Raw genomic sequence first — 8,415 nt, 5'->3', positions numbered from 1 at the left:
GTCGGTCCTTTGAACTTTTAATAACAACATTCTCAGAAGGAGGGAAGTCCTCACACGGCAGGTAATTGTCACTACTTAGGCCCGTCTTGACTGACGGTGGTCTTTGGTAATTGATAAAATTTGAGACCACGACTTAGGTGAGAACAAGGTAAATGATTCAATGGGAAAATTCCAACGTACCGTAGTCACAAATCAACTTCTTAATTAGACCAATGAATGTTAGAATATGCATTGGAGGGGAATAAGGAAGCTAGGATTTTGGTACCTAGTACTAGGGATAATCCATTTGATGCATAAAGAAAGTTTGTGGCATTAGTAGTGTAATATATGAGGATGAGGGAGGATTGTCAAAATTTTGAATTAAAAAACTGGCATTGGTGTATGCAAGGAACTTTTTGTGTGCATATAATAGGAGCGTCAAAGCATTCTCCCTTTGTTCATTTTCCATTGGATTCAGAGAATTTCTAGCTGTATTGGTTGGGTCGAGTTTTGCTACTCATTTTGTTGAGTCCATGGTTCTAAATTTTGCTTCAAAATTGCACTCTCTTACCTATTAATTGGATCTCACCCTATATTAATCTCGTTTGCAAAAGGACTGGCTAGGTAAAACATTCTGAGGTTTAGGTGGATCTCCTAGCACATGATCCTAGAGTTTAGATTCTCTACGGTGCGTTTTGTGTGCAAATGTGGCATGCCTAGATGGACCACATGCCATCCATCTTGGAGATGCATGGTTGCCGTCTACATCTCAGCTGTGCCAAACAGTGGTGTCGTGCGAGAGTCAAAAGATAGGCGACAACCATCCATATCCGAGATAGAAGACAACCATCCATCTCCGAGATAGAAGATAGCCATCCATCTCTGAGATAGGTATCATGTCATCTATCTAAGCATACATCATTCTTTGTGGTGCTAAAACATGCATGGCAGTGGATCCTAAGTTGTGGTCCAATGAGTTTTTCATATTGCTTTCTGTTTTTGAAGTTATTTGGTCCTCCCTTATGTGGGATCATAGCATAGATGAAGTGACATGGAGGGGAGCCATATGGAACTCAATTAGATTTGTTGGAAAGCAAAATATTGATGGCATTTTTGACCCATATGGAAATTTTGATCTATTAAATAATGCATCATTCAACTAGGTGAGACTGCTCATGTACATACCTATTTTTCCTTTTTTCCAAAAAGAAAAGCAAAGGTTACACGTGTAGATACTTGAAGTGTAACAACCCAGGACCTCACCCAAAATGGCTAGCCGGAAGGTACTATTTGGGTTCCTTGATCCTGTATAAGTACCCAAGATCTACCCAGCGAATAACCGATGTGGGACTAAATACACGCCCGCACGGGTCCTCACATACTTCCCCCGTTCAAGCCCTGACGTCCTCGTCAGGCTAAGGGTTCATATCTATTCAAATCTAATCACAAACACCACGATTGGCCCGTGGTCAGCCCCAATAGATCCGTGCTGCAGTGTTCCCTAGTCCACATAGGTTATGGGTCGGGTCCGCTCTGATACCATTTGTAACAACCCAGGATCTCACCCAAAATGGCTAGCCGGAAGGTATTATTTGGTTCCTTGATCCTGTATAAGTATCCAAATCTATCCAGCGAATAACCGATGTGGGACTAAACACACGCTCGCACGGGTCCTCACATACTCCCCTCGTTCAAGCCCTGACGTCCTCGTCAGGCTAAGGGTTCAAATCCATTCAAATCTAATCACAAACACCACGATCAGTCCGTGGTCAACCCCAATGGATCCGTGCTGCAGTGTCCCTAGTCCACATAAGTTATGGGCCGGATCCGCTCTGATACCATTTGTAACAATTCAGAACCTCACCCAAAATGGCTAGCCGGAAGGTACTATTTGGGTTCCTTGATCCTGTATAAGTACCCAAGATCTATCCAGCGAATAACCGATGTGGACTAAATACATGCCTGTACGGGTCCTCACATGAAGTGTCAAGACTCTGCCTAACTAGAACCGGTTCGGGGCTAATTTAATTAGGCTTGGACCCCATTTTGACATGTGTGCTGTTGACCCCCTAATAAATTTTGATGAATACAAACACTAGAGTATAATTCCATTTATCTTAACAATTTACTTGAGGATTTCATGTGTTTAATTAAGAAATTATTAAGAAATGTCTAGGCAAGTTTCCATAATTTTTATGAATTTATTGAAGAATTTTTGAGATGAGAAAACAGATCAGGGACAAGCCGAGACGTCTCCGGTTTGTTCCAGAGACGTCTCTGGCACAAACAGGAAGAACTGGGCACGTTTGGAGACGTCCCCGCACCTGGCGAAGGCGTCTCGAGAGTCGGAGTCGACTCTCTCAGAAGCGGAGTCGACTCTCTCAGTGGCGGCAGAAAGGCCGATTTCAAAGAGATGCCGGGAGCGTCCCACAGTAGCGGAGTCGTCCCCGCAAGTAAAGCTGAGTTTCCGAGTCGTCCTCAGAGAGTGCGGAGTCGACTCTCTCAGGGTATTCCAGAGGATGTCTTTTTCGGGTGATAAGGCCAGCGGAGACGTCCCCTGAAAGAGCGGAGTCGACTCTCTCAGAGAATTCTGGAAGACTTGTTTTTCGGAGGTATAGTCGGCGGAGTCGACCAGGGCGGAGTCGTCCCCATGGCAAAAAAGCGCAAACAAGCCGAGACGTCCCCGTAAAGTGCCGAGGCGGACCCTCTCAGAAAAACAGAAAAATAAGGATTCAAACCGTTCATCATCGGAGTCGTCCCCGTAAAGCGCCGAGTCGACCCCAACAACGTCAAAAGTAAAATCTTACAGCCGAGACGTCTCGCGTTGAAGCGGAGACGTCTCCGAAGCGCCTGGGACGCGACTGACAATTTTTTCAGGTTTGGTTTGAATTTCAAACTCCCTTAACTTTATCTCTAACGGCTATATTTGCTTTTTGGGCTATAAAAGGGAGCTCTTAAGTGCTTTCCAACAACTTCTCACCAACCCAACACAAGATCATTCAAGAGAGAAGAAGAAAAAGAGGTTCAAGGGGAGTTAGTGCATTAAGGTGAAGAAATCAAGTGCCTTCAAGCTTGCCAAGTGATTTCGTGCTCACTACTCTCCTCCGCTAGGCATTCAAAGCTCACATTCAAGCCAACGCGATCCACATCGGAAGAACCACCATTTTCCACGCTTCCAACGGCTAAAAGGGTTATTCCGGGGTTCTATTATTTCTCACTGTTTTATTTGCTTCTTGAGAGCTTTTAAATCCTTGTAAAACTTCTTCAATATTGTGCTTGTTCCAGTCAAGGGACTTGGAACAAGGGAAAGGCGTCCCCAAGCCTAGGTAAAATTGGGGGTTATAGGGTTCGTTGTTAGCCCCGGTGTAAAACAACGAGTTGGGTAGTGCACTCGCAAACTACCGGACTGTAATCTTGGATTATAGTGAAAATTCCCAAAGGTGCTTTGGGGAGTGGATGTAGGAGCAGTGGAAGCTCCGAACCACTATAAAACCTTGTGTTTGCCATTGATTGTTCTCATACCTCTATCTTTACTTTGAGTTCATACATTTGTGTGTTTTATTTTTAATTAGGCAAAAAGTTTTAAAACACCCAATTCACACCCCCTCTTGGGTGACCATCTCTGGGGCAACAAGTGGTATCAGAGTGGGTGCTCTGTGTATTTCTTGAAAGACCTAACCGTCTTAGCCAAAGATCTAGATGGCAACACCCTTTAACAATGTTCCTGGCTGAGGGCAGGGCAACCAATAGACCTCCACTCTTCCAATGGGACAAATCCTATTGGAAGACTAGAATGAGGATTTTATTCAAGCACAAGATTATGCCTTGTGGAGGGTCATAATCAAGGGACCACACGAACCATCTCACATGGTTAATGGCATTCAAGTTCCCAAACCTGAGGAGGATTGGGATGAGGAATGACAGTAAGATGGTTCAACTCAATTCTAGAGCCATGAACTCATATTCTGTGCTCTAGATGTAAATGAGTTCAATAGAGTCTCCACCTGTAGTTCTCCCAAGAAATATGGGATAGGCTTGAAGTTACCCCAGAGGATACAAATCAAGTCAAAGAGTCTAAAGTGAACATTTAGTTCACAAATATGAGTTGTTTAAGATGGAACCCAATGAAACCATCACATGCATGTTTACACGCTTCACCGATATAATTAATGGTCTAAAGAGTTTGGGTAAATCTATACTAATCCGGAACTTGTGAGTAAAATTCTCAGGTCTTTGCCGAAAGCATGGGAAGCAAAGGTCACGGCGATCATAGAAGCCAAAGATCTCAACACTTTGGGACTAGAACAACTATTGGGCTCATTGATGACGCATGAGCTCACAATGAAGCAACATGAAGAAGAGTTGCCAAAGAAGAAGACAATTGCACTCAAGGCTACTTCGAGTGTGTGTGAAGAAGAAAGTAGTGAGAGTGAAGAAGAAAGCGAAGATGAGGACTTGGGTTTAATAGTAAGGAAGTTTAAGAAATTCATGAGAAGAAAGAAACCCTTCCCAAGAAAGAAATTTGGAGGGAGAAATGATTGGGAAAAAGAAAAGGAAAAAGAAAGAGACCCAATCATATGCTATGATTGCAAGAGACCGGGACACATTCGTTCCGAATGCCCTCAACAAAAGAAGCACTTTGGAAAGAAGAAGAAGAAGGCGTTGAAGGCAACGTGGGACGATAGTGACACATCCTCCTCCGAGGAAGAGAAGGAAGAGACCGCAAATTTGTGCTTCATGGCATTTGAAAACGACGAGGTATGTCAAAGCTCAACTATAAATTTTACTTTAGAAGAATTATATGAAGCTTTTCAAGAACTTATGAGTGATTGTAGTATGTTAGGAGCAAAGAATAAAGAACTAAAGGCCTCCAATCAAAAACTAAAGGATGATATTAAAAAACTATTGATTGAGAAAGAGAGCGTTGAAAATGTTAACACCATTGATCTAGAAAATAAAAATTCAAAACTTAGCATTGAAAATGAAACGGCAAAAACACTAATTAAGGAATTGAATCTAAAAGTTAAATCTCTACTCAATAATAATACCTCACTTGCACAAAATGTTGAATCCCTTAAAAAGGATAAGGAAGAACTAGTTAAAGAAAATTTGGATCTTAAGAATGAGGTACATAAGTACAAACCAATTGTTGAAAAATTTACACAAAGCTCTGAAAAATTAAATCTTATTCTTTCAAATCAAAGAGCTGTTTTTAATAAAGCCGGATTAGGATATAAAACTAACAAGCAACAAAAGTATCTAAAGAATTTCTTTGTGAAAGCAAAAGATGTCAAAACTGAAAAACCTACATGCTTTCATTGTGGAAAAAGTGGACATAAAGCCTACTCTTGTATTCAAAGAAAGATCCAAACTAACAAGAGTACATTTGTAAAAGCTAAAAACATAACTAAAGTATGGGTGCCTAAGGGAACCAACTACACTAACCACGAAGGACCCAAGAAAACTTGGGTACCTAAGAGCTTCACATGATCATTTTGCAGGTATGCCTTGCAGCCGGAATAAAAAGAGAATGTGGTATCTTGATAGTGGTTGCTCAAGGCATATGACCGGTGACAAGAGTCTCTTCGTCACTTAAAATCAAAAGAAGGAGTAGTCACATTTGGAGACAATGCTAAAGGTCAAATCATTGGTGTTGGTAAAATCTCCATATCACCCTCCTCATTTATTGACAATGTATTGTTAGTTAATGGACTCAAACATAATTTATTAAGTATAAGTCAATTTTGTGACAAGGGCTTTAAAGTGTCATTTGAATCTTCACTTTGCATAATTAGTAGTCCAGTTGACAATGAGATCATACTTACAGGACATAGGCATGGAAATGTTTACATGGTAGATCTTGATGATCTCACCATGAAGGATGGCCAATGTCTTGTAGCCATGGATCCCAAAGTCAATGAGACTAGTTGGTTATGGCATCGTAGGTTAGGGCATGCTAGCATGGATTTAATCTCTAAATTGATTACAAAAGATCTAGTCAAAGGACTACCAAAAATAGATTTTGAAAAGAACAAAATTTGTGCTGCATTGTCAATTAGGGAAACAAACGAGAAGCTCTTTCAAGTATAAAAACATAGTCTCAACATCAAAACCTCTTAGAACTAATTCACATGGATTTTATTTGGACCCACTAGAACTGCTAGTCTAGGGGTAAGAATTTGGTCTTGTAATTGTTGATGATTTTTCACGTTTTACATGGGTTTCCATTTCTTGCACACAAAGATGAGTCCTTTCCCGCTTTTATCAAGTTTCATAATAGGGTTTCGAATGAACTCAATCTTAAACTAAAAGCAATTAGGAGTGATCATGGTACCGAGTTTGAAAATCAGTATTTTGAAAAATTTTGTGAAGAAAATGGTATCAATCACAATTTCTCGGCACCTAGGACACCCCAACAAAATGGGGTGGTAGAAAGGAAGAATCGCACACTAGCAGATATGGCTCGTACCATGTTGTGCGAATCGGATCTACCAAAGTACTTTTGGGCTGAAGCAATAAATACTTCATGTCATATTTTAAACCGTGCTTTAGTTAGATCCATCTTAAAGAAAACACCTTATGAGTTGATAAAAAGTAAGAAACCAAATATAAGCTATTTTCATGTTTTCGGTTGTCGATGCTTTATTTTAAACAATGGAAAGGACAATCTAAGTAAATTTAGTGCTAAATCAGATGAGGGGATCTTCTTAGGTTATTCCTCATCTAGTAGAGCATACAGGGTCTTCAACAAGAGAACTCTCGTTGTTGAAGAATCCATTCATGTTGTTTTTGATGAAGCTAATGGAGATTCTTCTAGAAAAGAAGAAGATGGTGATGCAGGTATACTTGAAGACCGAATGAAGGAATTCTCCATACAAGACAAACAACATGAGGATGAGATCAAAGAAGATACAATTCAGCAAGATGAAGAAGATCAACCTCCATCGAGAAATCAAGATCTTCCTAAGGAATGGAGGTATGCACATGGTCATCCAAGGGATCTAATCCTTGGTGATCCTTCACAAGGAATAAGAACTAGATCCTCTTTAAGAAACACTAGTAATTATCTTGCTTTCGTTTCACAAATCGAGCCTAAATCACTAGAAGAAGCGAAAAAGATGATAATTGGATGAATGCTATGCAAGAGGAATTAAACCAATTTGAAAGAAATGAAGTTTGGACTCTAATGAAAAGACCCCCTAATGTTTCAATTATAGGCACCAAATGGGTATATAGAAATAAACTAGATGAAGATGGAATAGTAATAAGAAACAAAGCTAGGCTAGTGGCCAAAGGATATAATCAGGAGGAAGGAATAGACTTTGATGAAACTTTTGCTCCTGTTGCTAGATTAGAGGCTATTAGACTACTTTTGGCATATGCATGCTTATGGATTTAAACTCTATCAAATGGATGTAAAAAGTGCCTTTTTAAATGGTTATATAATGGAGGAAGTTTATGTAGGACAACCTCCAGGTTTTGAAACCACTTACATCCAGATTATGTTTTAAATTGCATAAAGCATTGTATGGACTTAAGCAAGCCCCTAGGGCATGGTATGAAAGATTAAGTAATTTCCTAATTGAAAATAAATTTAAGAGAGGAAATGTAGACAAAACCCTCTTCATTAAAAGAAAAGGAAATGACTTATTGCTTGTGCAAATTTATGTGGATGATATAATTTTTGGTGCTACTAATGATAGTCTTTGTCAAGAGTTTGCCAAGCTTATGCAGGGAGAATTTGAAATGAGCATGATGGGTGAGCTCAACTTCTTCCTTGGGCTACAAATAAAACAATCAGAGGAAGGCATCTTCATCAGTCAGTCCAAATATATCAAGGAGATGTTGGAAAAATTCAAGATGAAGGATGCAAAGGAAATCAGCACACCCATGGGCTCAAGTTGCAAGCTTGACAAAGATGAAAAAGGTAAAAGTATAGACTGCAAATTGTACAGAGGTATGATAGGCTCTTTACTTTACCTTACTGCTAGTAGACCAGATATATTATTCAGTGTTTGTATGTGTGCTAGATACCAAGCATGTCCTAAGGAATCACACTTGCAAGCTGTTAAAAGAATTTTTAGATATCTAGTAGGGACATCTAATGTAGGCTTATGGTATTCTAAACAATCTGACATAAATTTAATTGCTTATTCCGATGCTGATTTTGCCGGGTGCAAACTCGACAGAAAAAGCACAAGTGGCACATGTCAATTCTTGGGTGCTAATTTGGTTTCTTGGTTTAGCAAGAAACAGAATTCAGTTGCCTTATCCACAGCTGAGGCTGAGTACATTGCAGCTGGAAGCTGTTGTGCCCAAGTTCTGGATTAAGCAACAACTTGAAGACTTCGGTATCAAAATGGACAATATACCAATTAAATGTGATAATACAAGTGCAATTAATTTAACAAAAAATCCTGTCCAACACTCAAAATC

This window comes from Phoenix dactylifera, chromosome 18, assembly GCF_009389715.1.
Source record: "Phoenix dactylifera cultivar Barhee BC4 chromosome 18, palm_55x_up_171113_PBpolish2nd_filt_p, whole genome shotgun sequence".
In the NCBI taxonomy this organism is placed as follows: Eukaryota; Viridiplantae; Streptophyta; class Magnoliopsida; order Arecales; family Arecaceae; genus Phoenix; species Phoenix dactylifera.
Note: the sequence above shows the minus strand (reverse complement) of the source record.